Source organism: Haematobia irritans, chromosome 3 (genome assembly GCF_050003625.1).
Source record: "Haematobia irritans isolate KBUSLIRL chromosome 3, ASM5000362v1, whole genome shotgun sequence".
NCBI lineage: Eukaryota > Metazoa > Arthropoda > Insecta > Diptera > Muscidae > Haematobia > Haematobia irritans.
In genome coordinates, this window is record NC_134399.1 from 60901882 (window position 1) to 60925919 (window position 24038).

Genomic DNA, 24038 nt, shown 5'->3' on the forward strand with positions numbered 1-24038 from the left:
TTTCCGGAATGGTGTCACTTTATTCCAGAATTGATTTCGGTATACCCAGATACGCCTGTTCAAAAGTGGCCAATTTCATAGCAGATTCTGGCCGGGAGCAGTGGCCATATCTTTGGAACGAATTATCCTGCCGACACGAGATGACCAATTTTGTACAGTGCTAGGAAGCTACTTTCCGGAATGGTGTAACTTTATTCCAGAATTGATTTTGGTATACCCAGATACGCCTGTTCAAATGTGGCCCATTTCATAGCAGATTCTGGCCGGGAGCAGTGGCCATATCTTTGGAACGAATTATCCTGCCGACACGAGATGACCACTGTTGTACAGTGCTAGGAAGCTACTTTCCGGAATGGTGTCACTTTATTGCAGAATTGATTTCGGTATACCCAAATACGCCTTTTCAAAAGTGGTCAATTTCATAGCAGAATCTGGCCGGGAGCAGTGGCCATATCTTTCGAATGAAATATCCTGCCGACACGAGATGACCACTGTTGTACAGTGCTAGGAAGCTACTTTCCGGAATGGTGTCACTTTATTGCAGAATTGATTTCGGTATACCCAGATACGCCTGTTCAAATGTGGCCCATTTCATAGCAGATTCTGGCCGGGAGCAGTGGCCATATCTTTGGAACGAATTATCGTGCCGACATCAAATAACCACTGTTGTATAGTCCTAGGAAGCTACTTTCCGGCATGGTGTCACTTTATCCCAGAATTGATTTCGGTATACCCAGATACGCCTGTTCAAATGTGGCCCATTTCATAGCAGATTCTGGCCGGGAGCAGTGGTCATATCTTTGGAACGAATTATCCTGCCGACAAGGGATGACCACTGTTGTATAGTCCTAGGAACCTACTTTCCGGAATGGTGTCACTTTATTCCAGAATTGATTTCGGTATACCCAGATACGCCTGTTCAAAAGTGGCCAATTTCATAGCAGATTCTGGCCGGGAGCAGTGGCCATATCTTGGGAACGAATTATCCTGCCGACATCAAATAACCACTGTTGTATAGTCCTAGGAAGCTACTTTCCGGCATGGTGTCACTTTATCCCAGAATTGATTTCGGTATACCCAGATACGCCTGTTCAAATGTGGCCCATTTCATAGCAGATTCTGGCCGGGAGCAGTGGCCATATCTTTGGAACGAATTATCGTGCCGACATCAAATAACCACTGTTGTATAGTCCTAGGAAGCTACTTTCCGGCATGGTGTCACTTTATCCCAGAATTGATTTCGGTATACCCAGATACGCCTGTTCAAATGTGGCCCATTTCATAGCAGATTCTGGCCGGGAGCAGTGGCCATATCTGGGGAACGAATTATCCTGCCGACAAGGGATGACCACTGTTGTATAGTCCTAGGAACCTACTTTCCGGAATGGTGTCACTTTATTGCAGAATTGATTTCGGTATACCCAGATACGCCTGTTCAAATGTGGCCCATTCATAGCAGATTCTGGCCGGGAGCAGTGGCCATATCTTCGGAACGAATTATCCTGCCGACATGAAATAACCACTGTTGTATAGTACTAGGAAGCTGCTTTCCGGAATGGTGTCAATTTGTTCCAGAATTGATTTTGGTATACCCAAATACGCCTGTTCAAATTTGGAATCAATTGTAATAGATTAGGGTAAGAAAAAAATTTTTTTTTGTGTTTGCAAAAAAGTGGCTTTAAAGAAAAACTATTTTGAATTTAAAGTAAAATTTTGCAAAAACAGTGCCGCCTATATAGCAATTTTGTTCTTTCTTAAATATATTGACTACAACTAAAGTAGTGGTGTAAGACATTTGGCAACGGACGTATAAAAAAACTCCGAAACTCTTTTCCGGATTAATGTAACATTATTTCCAAATCAAAGTTGGTGTATGCAGATGCTTTACACTTTTTCCTAAATTTTATTATTAGTGTTTAAAATAAAAATAAATTCGAATAAAATTTTATCAAAAGTAAGCCAACCTTGATTTGAACCTGCATACTTAAATAAACCTTGATTCCAACTCACTCATCAACGAGTTAGGCCACTGCCTTGACGATAATCTGCGCAACGGAACTTTCCTATGACGTAATACCAGGTTTTGTCTTTAATTAAACACAGGTAGACCTCAACATACATAGTTTCTGTAAGATGTCTACATTTCAATTACGCCATTTTGGTTAATGCTGAGGCTTACCTGTTTCAGTTGCTTTAACCATAGACCAAGGAAGGTATAGACATCTCAAGTGAATTTACAGCGCTGTAGTTTGCCTGCACACCGTAGATGGCTCTTTTTCGTCTGCAATTGAGTGATTTTTTAATTTGGCTTTAATTTGTTTTCTTTCCTTTGTTCTCTCGTTGAAACACCAAATACTGTGAAAGTTTATAAAATACTATTCATCCACACCTTTTTTGTAATGCAAATTGACTAATTTATACGGTTATTCTCGTTTTCCAAAAATAAATTGAGTCACTTGACTGCGCAATTGAGTGGAATGACTGCGCACTGCAAATAAACAAAACCATGGTGAATTATCAAGGTATGTCTCTATATTTTCTTGGTCTATGCTTTAACAGAGTCAAGAGGGTTACCAACTCCGAAAATTAATGACAATTAATTAATGAAAAACCTCTGTAGAAAGTTGGTATAATCTCCACACCCAGGAAATGTCATTAGAAGTAAATTGCACAAGTAATGAATTTTTATGAAACCCTTTGCTATATTGGGTTTCATAAAAACTACCACCAAACAAGTCGTGGTTTTGCACCTACTGTAAGTTTTTATTGTTATGATTCTTTAATGCTGAGAAAACTTTCGAAGATTGATATTTACCATAAGTAGTGAATTTAGTTGTTTTCCACAAATATCAGCACTGGAACCCAAATTTTTTGTTGCTGTGCATTCAAGAGATTTCTTGGTGCTAAGCAAAGATTGACTAAATTTATTTAATATTTTTTTTTTTTTATCTAATATATTGTTAAAATTCAAAATTTTAAGTAAAATTTATAAATCTTAGACACTGTATAGAGCTAAAGTGCATAAGTGCCGTTTAGGATTTCGTTAAGTTTGTAATTAAGTTTTTAAGGTATCTAGCGTACGATGAGTAGCGTAAACTTAAGGTAATACTATAATTAAAATGAAGATGTAAACTTAGTTTATTTAGACTTAGTTTGTTGTTAACTATTTGCGTAATACAATTTTTTGCTATACAGTGTAATTCATATAATCTTTATACGTGATGCAAAAGATTGGTATCATTCACAATTTGTGTGAATGAGATGCTCTTTGGGTTAAATATAAATATAATTTTAACAAATTTTAAATTCAAGAATATTATAAAATCGCTCAATGGCAACACTATGCCGCACGTGCAATGAGGGAGCAAAGAGAAAATGTATGCTTACCCTTTTAAAGCGCAAGAGAACCAATGTCGTAACACCGTTACTATTTCAATTTTTAAGGAAATGAGTGAAACCCCAATACACACATATAAGAGATCGTTATCATTTCTTGTAGTCGTTTAGTTGAGCTATTCGCTAAAGTATTCAGTGGAGTTAGGATGGTCTAGTAGGTTAAGCGTTTGGCGTATTTTTCTTTATTCAACAGATGCGAGTTCGAGTCCACGTTTGATTGACTGTGACACGTTTTTATTTATTTTGATTACTGTATTGTTTTTTTTTTACTAAAAAATTCATTTCATCGACTCAGAATTTCCCCACAACCAAGAATGTATAAATACACTCTATGGTGTCTGAAACCAATATTTTAATGCATTACAAACGGATTGACGAATTTAGTATACCCCCATCCTATGATGGAGGGTTTAAAAAATATGTATATACACATATATATGTATAAATATAGTCAAAAGTGGGCTCGAACACCTAACCCTTGAACAAAATTAGATTGTACCGAACGCTCAACCTATTCGGCTATGCCAATCATTTGAACTATGTGGCGAATAACTCAACTAAACGATATACCACTACAATTGCAAGTGTTAGTTCACGCTCAAGTATGTGTGTTTGCGTTTCCACCCCAAAATCCATTTCTCAAAAATTGAAATAGTAACGGGATTAAGTTATTTGGTTCTCTTTGGTTTTTAAAGAGTTAAATGGGTATTTTCTATTTGCTCTCACGTTAAATGTTGTAGTATTGCCAATGTTCTTTTTAATATACACCATAATATTTATTAGATTTATCTAGTTAAATTACAATAGAAATGCGGACATGATTTCAAGAAAAAAACTTATTATTAAATGAATTGCAATGAATTTGGTGCACGTAGGTCACTCGAAAATAAAGTGGTTGCAATTATATTTTTTGGTTTATAAAGTAAGAATGCCTACACTAAAAACAGTGAACGCACCATGGCATTAAAGTCAACTTAACTTTATTTTAGTTAATGAAAATTATTATGTTTTAGTTTAAATTTCCCCAATATGAGAAAATTATTTAAATTTAATAATTTTTGTGTGCATGTAGATGAACTACAAAAGAAGAACAAGTTACACAAATGAAGGATTTCGTATTTTTCAGAAAAAAGTTTAAAATTTCCTAAAATTTGTAAATTTTGCTAAAAATGTACAATGAATTTCTGGAACATGTCGAAAATTATTTACTTATTTTTGTCATATGTATGTTGAGGTCTACCCGTGTTTACTTAAAGACAAAACCTGGAATTACGTCATAGGAAAGTTTCGCTGCGCAGATTATCGTCGAGGGGGTGGCCTAACTCGTTGATGAGTGAGTTGAATTCAAGGTTTATTTAAGTATCCAGGTTCAAATCACGGTTCGCTTACTTTTAATAAAATTTTATTTGAATTTATTTTTATTTTAAACACTAATAATAAAATTTAGAAAATGGTGTAAAGCATCTGCATACACCAACTTTGACTTTGAAATAATGTTACATTAATCCGGAAAAGAGTTTCGGAGTTTTTTTATACGTCCGTTGCCAAATGTCTTACACCACTACTTTAGTTGTAGTCAATATATTTAAGAAAGAACAAAATTGCTATATAGGCGGCACTGTTTTTGCAAAATTTTACTTTAAATTCAAAATAGTTTTTCTTTAAAGCCACTTTTTTGCAAACACAAAAAAATTTTTTTTTCTTACCCTAATCTATTACAATTGATTCCAAATTTGACCAGGCGTATTTGGGTATACCAAAATCAATTCTGGAACAAATTGACACCATTCCGGAAAGCAGCTTCCTAGTACTATACAACAGTGGTTATTTGATGTCGGCACGATAATTCGTTCCAAAGATATGACCACTGCTCCCGGCCAGAATCTGCTATGAAATGGGCCACATTTGAACAGGCGTATCTGGGTATACCGAAATCAATTCTGGGATAAAGTGACACCATGCCGGAAAGTAGCTTCCTAGGACTATACAACAGTGGTTATTTGATGTCGGCACGATAATTCGTTCCAAAGATATGGCCACTGCTCCCGGCCAGAATCTGCTATGAAATGGGCCACATTTGAACAGGCGTATCTGGGTATACCGAAATCAATTCTGCAATAAAGTGACACCATTCCGGAAAGTAGCTTCCTAGCACTGTACAACAGTGGTCATCTCGTGTCGGCAGGATATTTCATTCGAAAGATATGGCCACTGCTCCCGGCCAGATTCTGCTATGAAATTGACCACTTTTGAAAAGGCGTATTTGGGTATACCGAAATCAATTCTGCAATAAAGTGACACCATTCCGGAAAGTAGCTTCCTAGCACTGTACAACAGTGGTCATCTCGTGTCGGCAGGATAATTCGTTCCAAAGATATGGCCACTGCTCCCGGCCAGAATCTGCTATGAAATGGGCCACATTTGAACAGGCGTATCTGGGTATACCAAAATCAATTCTGGAATAAAGTTACACCATTCCGGAAAGTAGCTTCCTAGCACTGTACAAAATTGGTCATCTCGTGTCGGCAGGATAATTCGTTCCAAAGATATGGCCACTGCTCCCGGCCAGAATCTGCTATGAAATTGGCCACTTTTGAACAGGCGTATCTGGGTATACCGAAATCAATTCTGGAATAAAGTGACACCATTCCGGAAAGTAGGTTCCTAGGACTATACAACAGTGGTCATCCCTTGTCGGCAGGATAATTCGTTCCAAAGATATGGCCACTGCTCCCGGCCAGAATCTGCTATGAAATGGGCCACATTTGAACAGGCGTATCTGGGTATACAAAAATCAATTCTGGAATAAAGTGACATCAATCCGTATAGGTGTTTCTTGGAGCTTTATAATGGTTTTTATGCCATGTCGGAAGGAGATCCCGTTCCATCGATATTAGCACTGCTCCTGGCCAAGCATCTGGTGCGAAATTTTTCTGCTTTGCTTCTATTCAGTTTTGTATTTTTTGGTCTGAAAAAGGGTCATATTGATGAGGAGCTGGAGCAATCCCAAAATCAATTCTTGATTCGCTGTTTCTTTTGTTCGAAAAGGCGTCTTTAGGAGTATGGATTTGTGTGGGAGCTATGTCGGCAGGATGTACCCCACTCCTCCTGGACGCATTCCTCCCCTCCGAAAATTCATAGGTAAAATAACCAATATTGGAGGAACAATTTTGGAGTTCTGAAATATCGCTTCAACAAATGTTTACCCTCTGATTGAAGGGTGTTACAAGCACATTAATTTGTCATAAATTTTAGGTCAGAGGGTAGCTTCGTTCCTGAGATATGGCCACTGATCCCCTCCAGAAATTTAGGATAATAAATACAGAAATTAAAAGAGCGTATTTGGTGTCTTAAAAATCAAATCTTGATATATGCTATACCTTGTTCGATAGGTATTTCATAGGACTATACACTGCCGCATAAGTAGTCCTGGCAGGATATCCCGTTCCAGAGATATGATTCCCCTCCCATTGCCAAATGTCCCACCACATATCTCTTGCGGTGGTTAATGTATTTCCAAAATAAATAAACCGTTATGTAGGGTGTTCCCCTGGCATTGTTCCTGCGAAATTTTAATTTTAAATTCCCAGTAGTTTTTCCAAAAAATCAGTTTTTCGAAAAAATCCCAAAATGTTTTTACCCTAATCTATTACAATTGGTTTGTGTCTAGGGTTTTAAATGCGTATTTATCTTCACACACATCCTAATATGAATGATTATGCAAATTTCTTTAAAATAATGAAATTTTAATAAAAAAAATTTATAATTATTGCTTTAAAAATATGGTCATTTGTGTCCCTCCGTTAAAGTCGTATGTCTTTGAACTAAGGAAACTTTCCTCAAAGTAAAGAAAACTATTTAAGTTAAAAAACTTCAAATATAGGCTAAGACTTATTTTGAGGATTTTGCATCTTTGGTTTATCTTTATGCCATAATCTTTACTGGAAGGTCAAATGTCACCAGTGTTAAACTAACGCTGAAACATCTTTTTGGTGGTCGGTCGAAGCTGGAATTGTAACCTACACTCAAAACAGAGTTTACTTGGATCCAAAGATTTTGACCTTCCTTTAAGGATTTTGGTATTGATTCCGAGCCAAAGATGCGGCTTCTTTAAAATAAAGAAATTTTTTAGCAAGCTATCTGACTTTAAATCTAGGACCAATAAAATTAAAATTAGGATACAGGTCTCATTTATCAAATTTTCATTGTCTTTTCGCGGTTTATTAATAAAGGTACTCACGTACAAACAAATGCCAGTTTAAAAATCCAAATTATAACGGACACTTCAAAATAAGAAATGTTTTCTTAATTCCAAAAAAAAATTTAAACCAAAGACGCTAAATCCTCAAAATAAGTCTTAGCCAATATTTTAAGCGTTTTTATCTTATATCTAAAGTTTAATTTAAGGGCAATTTCTTTAAATCAAAAATTTGTTTCTTTACTTTAAGGAAAATTAGCTTTAGTTCAAAAACATGCGACTTTAACGGAGGGGCGCAAATTTACAAAATTTGTGTCCTAAATTTAATAAAAACAATTTTGAAGCAATTATTATTTTGATTAAAATTTCATTATTTTAAAGAAATTTGTCCTTAATATTTTGTAAATTTAGGTTGCGTAATCTTTAATATAACGTAAATATTTTTTTCAGTGTACTGCCAAGCAGACGAACTCAAATCACATCATGCAAATCATATCCTGTTCTTCTCATCCATACCATATGGGTTAAATGATTTTCTTTGGGATGCGCTCACAACCAATTCAAATCTTTACGACCCAATGTTCGCAACCATTAATATCTCATATATATATGAGTATATAATTATGAATTAAACTAAAAGAACTCATATACTGGAATAATATACCCTCTTCTCCATTTGTAGACACATGTTCAGGAAGACTCATACATACACGAATTTATATTAAGAATGAATAGGCCACTCACTTCACACTATACACTTACACACATTAATAGACGAACTTTGATGCACACAATCACAACGAATACGATTGCGTCTCGTGTTTACTACATTTACTGATATTAGTATGTGTTGCCAATTGAGTGACAAGATGTGTGGGGAGGTTAGCTGATTTTGTACGAATGAATACTTATACTCGTATATACATATATATGAAGAGTCTGGGTTAGTTGGTGAACAAAATGAAACGTCATATTTATATGTGGTGTTGCCATCGCAGCTATTATATTTGATGAAATTGTTATTGTTTTTTATAAAGCTATCAGTAGTAGGTGCACTTCTCTACTTCAGCGACAGCAGCAACAGCAGTAGCAACGACTTCGCAAAGGTCTTGTTGCTGATTTTGTATTCGTCACATCGCCGCTTCTGTATCCCAAGGGTGTTAAGGAAGAGTGTCACATCCGAGTGTTGCTCGGATAGATCATCGTTACCAGCATATGCTACATGGATGTATGAGTGTAGTGTTTCTTTTTTATGATTTCCTTCAAAGGACAGTGAGAGTGACATGCATAATGTCCTTTTATATGCACTAAAAACAAGTGAACCCTCAGGCTCTAAATTTAGCTCAGTTTTTGTTCATGGAAATTATTTTTGTGATGTCGGCGATTGTAATATAGTTTAGTTTGATTTTTTTTAAATTAACACACAATTTCCTTCCATGTGGATAATTTTTTTAGTGTATTAATACGTCCCAGCAAAAAAAAAAGAGTGTCCAAAAAAGTAGTTTGGATCCCCAATTTGTGACCCGGATGTAGTGCAAACTTGGATCATCTCCAATGAATTTTACATGGGCTTATCATAGAACGGAGGTACTCTATTTTTGGATCCTTTGCTTCAGAACTTGTGCCTTGGAAGTTAATTTGAATAAAGAAATTTAAGAAACTAAAAAACAAAATTTTTTCATTTATTATCTTTTTTATTTTTATCAATTCTTTTTATTGCACTTTTATTTTCTTATTTTCTAATTTTTAAAAATTGAATAACTTCTAACGGGAGTTGAACCTGGGTATGTTGGCACCATAACAGAATGGCTTAGCACACTCATGAAATATTTGAAATATTTGTGATATGATCTTAATATGACAACAAGGCATAAAATGCCAACTACTTCTCGGGATGTTCTTAATTATTATAAATAAAAAATAAAGAAAGCAGGTTGAAATCTCACCAGCGGAGAATTTTTATCAAATGTGTTTCAAAAAAAAAAATATTTTTTAAGTTATAGATCGTTTTTATTTTGTTATTTTTTGTATAAATATAATTTTTCCATTTAAACTCAACAAAAAATCTAATTATACAATTATTTTTCGAGCTTTATGGACAGATATAGATTAAGGAACATGGTTAATAGAGCCATTGAAAAGAAAACGCCAGATACAAATCTATACACGCCTGGACTGTACATGTTTCGGTTCGGGCGAAAGGCTGTGGAAAGGTTCATTCGCCCGAACCGAAACATGTACAGTCCAGGCGTGTATAGATTTGTATCTGGCGTTTTCTTTTCAATGGCTCTATTAACCATGTTCCTTAATATATATCTGTCCATAAAGCTCGAAAAATAATTGTATAATTAGATATAATGCATTTGGACGTCAATTGCCTGTTTCGATATCAGGCTAACATGAAATATAACTCAACAAAAAATTTAAATTTGTCGTAATTCCAAAATCTTCTCCAAAGGTCTTCCACGGAAGTAAAAAAGTCAACTGGCATAGGTTGACATCCTTGTGGGGTAAATTTTTATACCCTCCACCACAGGATGAGGGTGTACTAACTTTGTCATTCCGTTTGTAACACATCGAAATATTGCTCTAAGACCCCATAAAGTATATATATTCTGGGTAGTGGTGAAATTCTGAGTCGATCTGAGCATGTCCGTCCGTCCGTCCGTCCGTCTGTTGAAATCACGCTAACTTCCGAACGAAACAAGCTATCGACTTGAAACTTGGCATAAGTAGTTGTTATTGATGTAGATCGGATGATATTGCAAATGGGCCATATCGGTCCACTTTTGCGTATAGCCCCCATATAAACGGACCCCCAAATTTGGCTTGCGATTGCTCGAGAAGCAAATTTCATCCGATCCGGCTGAAATTTGGTACATGGTGTTGGTATATGGTCTCTAACAACCATGCAAAAATTGGTCCATATCGGTCCATAATTACATATAGCCCCCATATAAACCGATCCCCCGATTTGGCTTATGGAGCCTCTAAGAGAACCAAATTTCATCCGATCCGACTGAAATTTGGTACATGGTGTTAGTATATGGTCTCTAACAACCATGCAAAAATTGGTCCACATCGGTCCATAATTATATATAGCCCCCATATAAACCGATCCCCAGATTTGATCTCCGGAGTCTCTTGGAGGAGCAAAATTCATCCGATCCGGTTGAAATTTGCAACGTGGTGTTAGTATAAGGCCGCTAATATCCATGCCAAAATTGGTCCATAACGGTCTATAGTTATATATAGCCGATCCCCAATCACACAAAAATTGGTTCATATCGGTTCATATTCATGGTTGCCACTCGAGCCAAAAATAATCTACCAAAATTTTAGTTTTTGGAAAACATTGTCAAAATTTTATTTCTATAGAAAATTTTGTCAAAATTTTATTTCTATAGGAATTTTTTCCATATTTTATTTCTATAGATAATTTTTTCTAAATTTTACTTCTATAGAAACTTTAAACTTAATTATATATGTATTTAATCGGCCTTTTTTAGTTTAATATATACTACGTATGGACTACCTTGTAATTTAGAAGACGGTGTTAGGAAGTTTTAAGATACCTTGCCATCGGCAAGTGTTACCGCAACCCAAGTAATTCGATTGTGGATGACAGTCTTTAGTAGAAGTTTCTACGCAATCCATGGTGGAGGGTACATAAGCTTCGGCCTGGCCGAACTTACGGCCGTATATACTTGTTAATTTTATTTTTAATGTTTTTTTAAACTTTTTTATTCATTTCTTTTTGTGATATTTAATTATCCGTTGAAATTGAAAATTTAATTATTTAATTAAATTTTAAACGGTTAAATAGCGTATTTTATAAGACTTGTCAAAAGGACTTCATCGGATGAGAATTAATAAGCTAAAATGAAGGTATATCAGTTTATATGAGTCTATATCAGAAAATCTACATATGAAGGCGCCGATGGTCTTCTAATTCGACTGAGAGTAGTGCACACGATTGACTTTTTTTTATCAGAATCCTTTCAGGCGAATACCGCATATGGCGCAGCACAGAGGTGGGATGAGTGGGCGGTTGTGTAGTCATGGGGTTTAAGAGTCATAGTCATAGTCATTTTAACCTTCACCAAGGTCACACATTGTGAAACCCAGAAGACAATTGCCTTCACATGGCTACTTGGACCATCATTATCTTCCTTCACTTGGTGTAGTGGAACAGTGGTTCTTAGGTTAGGTTAGGTTAGGTGGCAGCCCGATGTATCAGGCTCACTTAGACTATTCAGTCTATTGTGATACCACATTGGTGAACTTCTCTCTTATCACTGGGTGCTGGCCGATTCCATATTAAGCTCAATGACAAGGGACATCCTTTTTATAGCCGAGTCCGAACGGTGTTCCACATTGTAGTGAAACCACTTAGAGAAGCTTTGAAACCCAGCACTACTGAGGTGGGATAATCCACCGGTGAAAAACTTTTTGGTGTTCGGTCGAAGCAGGAATCGAACCCACGACCTTGTGTATGCAAGGCGGACATGCTAACCATTGCACCACGGTGGCTCCCTAACAGTGGTTCTTTGTTCTTTGGTGTGTAGCAGTGACTCCACGTTGCGTAGATTGTCTTTAGAGTGACCAAAACCGGTGGACCGGTTTTTCGTTTTGCGCCGATACCGGCGGACCGGTAGAACCGGTGTTTTTAATAATATAAAACCCGGTTTACGCTTTTTTATTTTTAATGTAAACTGAAATAATAATGAAATGAAAAGTTCCCCAATGTGTTTTCTGCGCACTTCCAACTCTCTTCTGAACACTTCCAACATAGTATTCGTCCAAGCTGTCAAATAAAATACGTTAGTTTTCTGAAGAAAGAGAGATAATTCAATGTAGAAACAATTCGTGTTGTTCAATTAGGAGCGTATATTTTGTCAAAAAAGCTATGACATTACTTTCGTTATTATTACACTTAATTTGGGTTATTTTCCTATAGAAAATGAGCTCTGCTTGTGAATGAATATTTTGTATTTTGAAGAACAACAAAATGATTCTTCGAAAGCCAAATGCAGTATATTCAATAAAATTTTTAGTTGTCAAGCCTCCTCAACGTGGTCTTTAATATAACGTTTAAGAAATATTAACAAAACGCATATGAAACCAAAAAATACAAAATTCAACATTTTAATGTGGTATTGTTACCGCAATTACAGCCAAGGAATTTAATTTTTACATTAAAATATTGGAGTATTTTTTCCTTCATTAATAATAAATTGAGCGTTTTTGCTACCTTTCGGAAAAACCGGTTGGACCGGTTGAGCCGGTTATTTATTTTTTAAAACACCGCCCACCGGTTATAAAAAATGGTCCAGTGTTTTTAGAACCGAGAAAATCCGACTTTCAAAAAAACGGTTTTTTGATCACTCTAACTGTCATGAAACGATCCAAAAAAAATCCTTGGATTTGGGCTTGAGCAGGGTTCCAATTAATTTTCTGAATGGTTTCGAGGTTGATTTAATGTCCGTAGTGAGTAAATGCATCACCCATCGCACCTACAGCATTCTCATTTCCGATATTTTCATAAGCGTAGGAAGGCCTCTGGGGAGGCCTTATATATTGCCGATGGCAATATATAATTTTATTTCTTAACATTGTCTTCTAAATTGTAAGTTAGTTTCTTTATTATAAAGTGAATTAATTTTTTTTTTTGATATTTTCCCGAATAATTTTTTTTTATTTGACATCGAATATGTTCAATATTTTAATTATTAAAATATTAAAATTTTCTAGAATGGATTTAGCATTTTTGCGGCAAAATTTGAAAAATGTGTACCATTTTATAAACTCTTACTCTTTTTTAAAAAAGATACCTATTAAAAATACGAAAAAACGAATTATAAAATATTGAATTAAAATAACTTCCTGCGTAGTTAAAATTTTAATAATAATTATAATTAACTTCTTTGTGAGGACATTTTTGGAAGTGCTTTTAAAGTTGTGTCTTAACTCATTACGCGCCAAGATCATTTGAAATAAAAAAATTAAATTCATTTATATATTTAGTAATAGTAATAGTAAACGTTGCCAAATTTCATTTATAAACAAAGTTCTACGAGATTAAATGCTCCAATTTGTTGTACTCAAGCGAGTACAATGGCAGGGAATGGATTAAGAACAACACCCAAATTTTTTTGCTGGGAAAAAGTGTGGAGCTTATAGTTGCTTTTTTATAAATTAAATGTCTAGTTATGTTGAAGTCTGATATTTTATTCATTTTTATAAAATAAAATATTAATTCAACCTATAACTTCAGTCTATTAATTTTTTGCTAGGGGGCTATAGCTCCCCCTAGGAAAATTGTCTAGCTACGCTAATGAATATTTTGTGCATGATATCACTTACTCGATCTTTTGAAATGCACAACTATCTCGCTGTGTGCTAATATAAGATCGTGGACCAATTTACCGACCGAGACAATTTTTTGTCTCTGTATTTTTCGACTTAAAAGTATTAAAACAATTTTTTATCACAAGTTTTTTTTGTACACAGTGTTTTGATTTTAATGAAGAAATGCGAAACAATGCGCATATTTCTAGATATTCATGCTATTTAAAATAAATATAAATAAAAAATACTTTTGATCTCAAAACGTGGATGGTTTCATTACATAGAAAAAATAGTTTTTGCCTTCAATAACGAAATAAATTGATCCAATTATTCTTTTTCTTCAATCACAAATAGGATAGTAGCAATCGCCAATATCTATTAAAAGTTTAATTCATACAATTACAACTTAATTTTAATCGGTTGGTGATATATTTTTTTCTGTGTATGAAATCGATTTACTACTGAAATATGGTCTTCATATATAATAATTAATAAATACATATATATTTTAAATAATGTCCTTATCAATGTCAGCTACTGTATAATAGACGTCAACAACACTAGCACTTATTCGCTGAATTCCAAAGCATTACTTGATAGTGTAAGTGGTGTGCGAATGCACACCGACCTGCAGACCCCGAAACTCTAGTGAGCATTTTGGGAAAAACTGAATGCGAAGAACCACAAAGACAACGAACGAGAGGAACCAGAAATCAGCCAAGCAAACCAACCAATGAACAATGAAATGTTGTCCTGCCACTGACGCTTTAACACTTGATTTTGCCATAAAACACTTTCAGTCTTTTCGAGCTGTTACACGAGAACACAACACATCGACGAATAACCGAGTGGTAGTAAACGACAAAACGATTGTAAACGACAGCAAATAAACCAAATATACACATGCACCCGGGAATAGCTACTAAAAACGTCATCAAATAGCAAACAAACAAAAAATATTAAACTTGATCATTTATATGTGTTTGTGGCAGATTTATTTTTGGGGAGTTGTGAAATTCATATAATAAATAAATTTCAATATAAATGCGTCAAAAGTTGGCTTAAAAATTTAAGTAACGCATGAAAAACACTCCCACATACACACTCGTGTACGCTCTTACTCCGCATTCAAGTTAAACAGATGTGTTTGGTGTTCGTACATACACAGCACACCTCGTAGGGGACGAAGTAGGAGTGCTTTTGTAATTAACTTTTCTGTTGCCGTTGTGAAGGGTATTCTCCACAGCACTAACGTAAATAAACTCTCACTCTCGGGGTAGTCTTTTGTTGTGTTTGAGATTCTCGCACACATCACATCCTCTCACACACACACACACTAGCTGACATTCCTACATTGTTAACGTTTGACAACAATGGCTGAAAGTGAAAACATCCTGTGATGCGTTTAATTATAAATAGAAAAAATACAAATAACAACAAACAACAGTAACAACAACAACATACCTAATACATTAAAGCCGTTCTAAAGCATATTTAAGGCGATTATTATTAAGTGATTTAAGCTCACAAAAGTAATATCTTTTAATTCTAAATTAATTTCATCACATCTACAAAGGAAACAGCAGGAAGAGGAATAAGGTTAAGAAGAGCAAAGTACTTTCCAAACTGCTGACTGAGCAATGAGTGATTCGGCACAAGTGTGAGAGCATTGAAAATAAGACCAAACACACAAAAAAAAAACGAAGAAACGAAAGTTCCAAAATCTTTACAAACAAATGAACGAAGAAAAATATATCTATAAAAATAACAACCGTCCTCAAATGTCTTTTGGTGCGGTGTTTCATTAAACGCGCCATTTATTGTGAAGAATATACTTTTAGGGACAACAACAGTGGTAGTAGTAGTAGCAGAAGCCGCATCATCAACGACACGGAATACAAATTCTCCTGAGGATTTTTGATAGCAGAAAAAGTTTCAAGTAAGTGAGTGATTATTATCGAGGGATATCTTGTGGTTTTCTAGTGCAAAAGCAAAGAACACCTTCAAGGACGGCAACATTTTCCGTCCCACACTTGTATAGAGTAAACAAAGAGATATTTGTTCAACATCAATTTATTTGCTAAAAAATACTAGCACTTCAAAATTAATTGTATTTTTATACTAACGAACCAACAATGTGCTGTGAATGGCCTATGTTGGATTTGAAAGTCGTTGAAAATCAGATCTGAAGAACATTTACATTCATTTACCTTTAACTGATTTCGTATTATTCTTATAATTGATTAACATTCAGATTAATAAAAGCATTTTTACTGTTAGAAAAATATGTTTTTCATATGTTCCGATATAAACAAAATGTGTTTCGGGCACAATTTTTAAACACAATATATTTAAGTGCAAACATGTAATGTTCCTAAATTAACACTAAATGTTTGGGACACATATGTTAATATGTTAGAATATATTATGTTTGGGGCATGAATGTTTTATAAAAATAATATGTGTGAATGTAAACATATATAAATTTACAAATTTGGAGTAAACGACAGAGAGAGAGAGAGTATAGAGAAAGAAATAGAGATGGAAACCGGGAGGCAGTGCTGCCGCTAGTGAAAAATTGAGTGAAGTAGATTTTGGAAAGAAGTGGAGTAGATTAAATAAAATTGAAGTAGCATACATTTTTGAAAACAAAACAATAGAATTCATTTTATTATACCCTCCACCATAGGATGGGGGTATATTAACTTTGTCATTCCGTTTGTAACACATCGAAATATTGCTCTAAGACCCCATAAGGTATATATATTCTGGGTCGTGGTGAAATTCTGAGTCGATCAGAGTGTCCGTCCGTCCGTCTGTTGAAATCACGCTAACTTCCGAACGAAAGAAGCTATCGACTTGAAACTTGGCACAAGTAGTTGTTATTGATGTAGGTCGGATGGTATTGCAAATGGGCCATATCGTTCCACTTTTACGTATAGCCCCCATATAAACGGACTCCCAAATTTGGCTTGCGGGGACTCTAAGAGAAGCAAATTTCATCCGATCCAGATGAAATTTGGTACATGGTGTAAGTATATGGTCTCTAACAACTATGCAAAAATTGGTCCACATCGGTTAATAATTCAATGATTAAAACCGCTATGTTCATCGTAATTAAAGGAATAGGAAAAACAATTAGGTAATATGGGGAAAAATTTAAAAATTTGAAGCAGGACAAAAAGTGAAGCAGATTTTTGGAAGAAGGAGTGACGAAGTAAATTTTGTGAAAATAAAGCAAAATACTTCTATTGAAGTAGTAGCGGCAGCACTGCCGGGAGGTTTGACGAAAGATATCAACATAACACAGCGAGAGAATGAAAAGAGAGCAATTTCTGTGAAACCGCTTGTATGTTGTTTCGGAAAACTGTTTTACGATAAGGCCAAAAATTTGATATGCTTAAGTCTAAATATTATTTAATTTGAATATTAGAATGAGTAAAGAGAATAGACATTCGGAACCAAGAGAATAGAAATTTGAAAAAAACAGCATGTGTTTTCGTCTTGAGAGCAGCATTTTATGTATGTGTGGACATGTGTTCTTTTTCGTTAAAAGAAAAGCGGAACATATGCTAACCACTGCTCCACGTGGCCAACAAATGTATGTTTCTGTTAAATAATGTTATGTTTGCATGGGCTCATGGGCGCTGCAAACTATGCTATATAAATGTAACTTATAACGATAATTGTCTATTGGTGACTATAACAGCTACGTAGCCCAGTGGTAATGTGTTGGCTTACAAATTGCATGGTTCCCGGTTCGATTCTCCGTCCAGGCGAAAGGTAAAATTTAAAAAATTATAAAATTGAATAATTTCTTCAACATTATTTGTATTACAGAAAAAGGTGCCAAGAACTAAAAATTTCGTGGAAGTGAAAATTATGTGAGGGAATGAGCACAATCTTCTTGGGAAGAAAATTCTTCCAAGCATATAATATTTTTGGGCTCAAAATGCTTCCAAACATATAATATGTTCACATAAAACAAACATAATAATGTTTCGGCAATATCCAATTATATATGTGCTTCCTGCAAAATATGTTTGGAACATATGTTAGAGAAGCGATTTTTTGAGGGTGTTTAAATACATACACGCAGAGAAATAATTTTTTGGGCATGATAAATACAGCCATTTACTCTTTTTTTAAGAGTATTTAGCGATCGTAAAGAGAACGTATATCGCTTCCGCGAGAAGTTTTACTATGCAATAAAATATATGCTTGCAACAAATATGTATATGCGTTGTGCCACTTTAGAAGCAAAGGTCACTCGTTCTTTTGTGCCAATTTTTATCAAATGCCATACTTTTTACGAATGGACAGCCTAAAACGATGCAACAAATTTGTCTATAGTGAGTAAGTCTTCCCAGCAAAAAAAATTGGAAGTTGTTCCACAAACATTTCTTTTAAAGCGCATCCTGGGATCCCCTATATTTTTCCACTTCCGATGCAGTCCTTTTAGAAAGTTCGGAATTAGACCGTTTTAAGTGAAAATTAAAGTTTTGGACCAATAAATTATGCAAAAAAGAATGGAAAATCAACAAAAAAAGTAAAAAATAATAAAAAAAACAAGTATATACGGCCGTAAGTTCGACCAGGCCACCATGGAGTGCGTAGAAACTTCTACTAAAGACTGTCATCCACAATCGAATTACTTGGGGTCAAGGCTGTCAATAAAAATTCAAGAAAAATCGTCACTTTTTTTTTTTTAAATCGTCATAATCGGAACTTGCATTTTGAAGATCGTCGAAAAATCGGCATTTTAAATACAGTCACTCGCGGTAACGTGAACATCGCCTAACGTGAACACGTTTTTTCTGACACTAACTACTCCCTAACGCTGAAATTTGATGTTAAAGGCATAAGGACGAGCGCTATTGAATTTGAAAAAAATCGGATCAAATTTAGATATTGCTCCCATATATATCATAGAAAGTGAATCAACGCACATGTTGTGTCAAACGGAGAACACATGGTGTCAATCTGACAACTATTAAATTATACCATGCGTTGTCAAAACAACAACCAGCGTTTTAAATCTGAAAACGTAATGGTTACGAATTTATAAAAAAAAAAATAAAAAATCCTCTTCCGTAATTCGAACATGGATTACCTGCACCGCACGCGCTAAAAGAAAAAAGAAAATTATTCATGAAATCGTGAACGCCCGTTGACGAAACAGTGAACATTTCGTTTTGAGTTTTCGTGAACGTTTCCCTTTCATTTTGTTACCGTCCGTTCACGATTTTTGAACGTAATTTTTTCTATTAGTGTATGTATCACCCGATTTCAACAAATGGGGTCGTATTGCGTAAAGTACACAAAATTTTATCGAAATCGGTTCAGATTTAGATATAGCTCCCATATATGTATATGTTTGCCGAATATCGTAATATCTTTATTTATTAAGTTGCAATTTTTCTATCTGACAACTGTCAAATGTAATCTCTTTCCATCTCTTTTTTTCTGTATAAACGAACGACTTCCTGTAAAAATTTTTGAAAGGAGCTTTTATCGTCATTTTCAAGGCAAAAATCGGAAAACTGGCATTTGCTATTTTTTGAGTAAAAAATCGTCAAAATGCCGATAAATCGGCAAAATTGGCCCTGCTTGCGGCAACACATGCAGATGGCAAGGTATCTTAAACTTCCTAACATCGTATTCTAAATTGTAATAATTGACAAAATTTTCTATACAAATAAAATTTTCTATAGAAATAAAATTTTTACAAAATTTTCTATAGAAATAAAATTTTTACAAAATTTTCTATAGAAATAAAATTGTGGTAGATTATTTTTGGCCCGAGTGTCAACCAAGATTATGAACCTAACATATATGGACCAATTTTTGTGTGATTAGGGATCGGCTATATATAACTATAGACCGATATGGGCCAATTTTGGCATGGTTGTTAGTGGTCATATACTAGCGCAATGTACCAAATTTCAACCGAATCGGATGAAGTTTGCTCCTCCAAGAGGCTCCAGAGGTCAAATCTGCGGATCGATTTATATAGGGCTATATACAATTATGGACCGATATATAACAATTTTTGCATGGTTGTTACAGACCATATACTAGCTCCACGTTCGAAATTTCAACCGGATCGGATGAATTTTGCTTCTCCAAGAGGCTCCGGAGGTCAAATCTGGGGATCGGTTTATATATAATTATGGACCGATATCGACAAATGTTTGCATAGTTGTTAGAGACCATATACTAACACCACGTACCAAATTTCAACCGGATCGGATGAAATTTGCTTCTCTAAGAGGCTTCGCAAGTTAAATCTGGGGGTCGGTTTATAAAAAATATTTAAAAATTCATCCCCGCTGGAATTTGAACCTGGGTCGTTCGACTTTTTCACATACATGGAAGTTCTTTTGAGAAGGTTTTGCAAATTATGAAAATTTTTAATTTTTTATTAATTTTTAATTTTTTATTAATTTTTAATTTTTTATTAATTTTTAATTAATTTATCCAAAAATATATGCCGAAGAAAATCAAAATAAAAACGAAGTATATCATAAAAAAATAATTTTGTAGAAAAATATTTGATAAAAAAATTGCCGCTAGTGAGATTTGAACCAGCGTATGTTTTCATTCATAATAAAAAATAACATCTCTGGAAGTAGTTAGAATGTGATGCCGTGGTGTCATATTACGATCATATCACAAACATTTGAATAGACGTTTTGACGCATCATGTTCAATGGCGTTTGTGGCTGAGTGTGCTAAGGCGTTCTGCTACGGTGCCAACAGACCCAGGTTCAACCCCCGTTGGAAGCGAAGAAGTTTTTCAATTTGTAAAAATTAGATAATATGAAAATAAAAGTGTAGCAAAAAATCCTGATGTAAATAGAAAGTGAAATTAAATTCCTTCATCCAAATGAATTTCCAAGGCACAACTTCTAAAACAATGCAAAGGATTCAAAAATTCAGTAGTTCATATGACAAGCCCAAGTAAAATTCATTGGAGATGATCCAAGTTTGAACTACTGCCGGCTCACAAATTGGGGATCCAAACTACTTTTTTGGAAGCTCTTTTTTTGCTGGGAATTGTTACTCCCTTGAACTGTACAGTGCAAGTGGTGACTTTTAATGCTTCGAGATAAAATGATTGTTAGGATAATTTAAATTTAATTTACAAAAAAAAACATGATAGCGCAATTCTATGTAGAAGAACTGATATAAATGTATTTAATTTGTATTTTTTACCAAATTTGCATGTATGGTCCCATATTCATTTACTAGTTGTTAACAACTTTAAGTAGGGAAATTCGCTGGTATTAGGGATATTTTTACAAATTCTAGCTGCAATTTTTTCTTCAAGAGGAAAAATTTTATTAACAAGCAAAAAATAATTATGGCTAAAAAAGGTTAATTAATTCCGAAATCAATCTATCCAATTAAAAAATGATTGACTTTGTCGTAAAATCAATCAATTATTTAATTGAATGAAGTCCAAAATTAATTGGTTATGTAGATTAATTTCGGTTAATAAAAAAACTAAAGATAAGTAGAATAATAACAAATGTCCTTTTGTTATACCCTTCACCACTACTCTGGTACAGGATATAATACGTTTGGGTACTTATATGTAACGCCAATAAGGCCAGACAGTCTAAGACCCATCGTCTTAGAATTAACCTATTGTCTTAGGATTAAATTCTGAGTGGATTTAGTCCGTCTGTCTGTTTATTTTGGAATCCAAAGCACGTTCGTACTCAAATTTGTCATAGGGCCTTACTCCAACAGAAATATTTCCAAAATCCCTATTGATTTTGATCGGTTCAGAGCGGCGAAGAAACACACTAAAAACAAGCATGTCCCGTTCAAAAGATTTTGTCTTTATACTAATGATTTTGATATTATTCCGAGCCTAAGGAGCGAAGTATTGAAGTAAGGATACATTTAACACACAGTTCTATTTTAAATTTCAGTTTAGCGCACTTGATTCTAGGAAACAAATTTTAAGTTATTTGCTTTTGCAGCATTTTCCTTCATGTTTTATACAAAAGTTAAAGACGAATAATTTTGAAGAATTTTTCTGAATTATTAAAGCCACGTTGACCTTAGTCTTCTATGCTAAGCAAAATTCGCATTCGTATTTTAAGGACATGAAATCTTTGGCCTCACTACAATATTTTCTTCAGTTCAGTAAAAACGGAGGACGACACCGGAGAACGTTGTACTTCGACCGGAAAGTGATGGCCACCGTTTCCTTGAATTGAAACCAAAACTTTTCTGCACTGAAAAAATATTAACAAAAGCACAATGATTTCATGGCAATAAAATAACAAATACCACATCAGCTTAGCATAGAACACCCAAAAAAAAGTGAACCCACCGTTGAAGAAAATGTAGGTTTATTTTAGAAAATTTTAACTAAAATAGTTTTCTAATTGCAACATGTTACAAATAAGTTAATACTTTTTGTCAAATTGAAGAAAATTTATTAAAAATAATTATTTTTTTCTGTTTCTTGGTGTTTTATTCGATCTTTTTCTTTTTAATAAAAGTCAATAGTTTTTCAAGCTTAAGATCTTCGTTTCCTTTATTTTTTATTTTTAATCCATTATTCCTGATATTTCGCAATTTTCACTGAATTGCTTCTTCAGAGGGGTTATTTGATCTATAATATTATTATTATTAATTAGTTTAGTAACAATTAGCATTTTATAAATACATACAATATAATAAACTTCTTAATTTTAAACTACAATCTACCAGGCGAACATAACATTAGCAAGCAACAACTATCTTTAACTTACATATGAGACAATGATCACAAAACAATTATTATTCTAATGGAGCATCACTGCTCTCGTCTACTTTATCTATTGCACTGGTTGTCTAATGTTGTTGTTCGGATTATTCCTCGTCAGTTGGTCATCGTTTTTGCATATCATGTGCCTGTATATGTGTGCTATGCTGTCAGTGTCCGTTTTGTAATTTATTCGTCGATTTGTTGGTACATTATTGATGTGCAGCATTTCTAATGTGTACCTTTTGTTGTTATTGCTTTCTTGTTGCAATATGCGTACATTATTGAAGTTTGGTTGATGCCTTGTTTTTGCACAGTGGGTTGCTAGTGCTGTTTTTTGTAATTTTTGATTATTACGATTTTTTATATCTGATTTGTGGCCTGATATTCTCGTTTTTAATTTATTTTTTGTGGTTCCGATGTAGACCATTTCACATTTTTCCGAAGAATTTCCTTCACATGGAATTTCATAAATAACGTTCGGTGTTTCTTCCTTTTGGATTTTGTCTTTGGTGTTGGTAAACAGTTTTTTCAAGGTGTTATTTGACTTATGCGCTAAGTTGTATTTGTTCCTGTCAAAAATGTTGGATTTTGATATCCTTTCCGATATTCCCGGTATATACAGTAATGATCTGTACGATTTTTGCTGCTTGTCATTGTACAGTTTCTCTGTACGTGGCTTAAAGTCAGCTATTAAATCCCTACTAAGTTTCCTCGGGAAATTGTTCTCTTCCAGTATACTTTGTAGTTTCTTCTTGTTCTTCTGATGGAATCTTTGGTCACTTATGGAAAGTACTCTATGAATCAGATTTTGGGCAGTATTCAAGATTATTCTTTTTGGATGCTTGGAAAAGAATTATGAATTTCTTCCATTTGGAAGGAAAACTACTTAAGTGTTGCATTAGTGAATTATTGTTTAAAGAGAATTCTATCAAATCACGTTTTGGCTTATTAGAACCAAATTACATACTAATTAATCCTTTGACTACCGACGTCCACTTAGGAGGACTTTCGAAAACGACAACAAACTCTATTTCCCCACTTAGTTTCGATTTATTTCTCGACGTTATATTAAAGTAGAGGCTTTACTCTAAATAAGCTATAAATATTTTCCACCAATATGGAAAATATTTATTGCTTATTTATCACTAAAATATTTTTTTATAAACTTCTTTAACAATAAACGAAAAATACGAAATTTTAAGACCATTTTTCTACTGTATATCTCTAATAAATGAACATGCATACAAAAACTATAGTTGATATTATTTCGGGTTCTTTTTCATATTTTTTCTCACGTTTATTTGCTTATGACCATTCGGTCAC

General features: G+C 34.3%; 1 protein-coding gene across 1 annotated transcript in view; it reads left to right on the forward strand.

The window, feature by feature from the left end:
* Nucleotides 1-15652: 15652 nt before the first annotated feature.
* LOC142228366 (potassium channel subfamily K member 1-like) overlaps nt 15653-24038 on the forward strand; it is an 81211-nt gene continuing 72825 nt past the window's right edge. The window contains exon 1 of the mRNA XM_075298776.1: nt 15653-15884. The gene's annotated coding sequence lies outside the window, so the exon portion shown is untranslated. The remainder of the gene's footprint in view (nt 15885-24038) is intronic.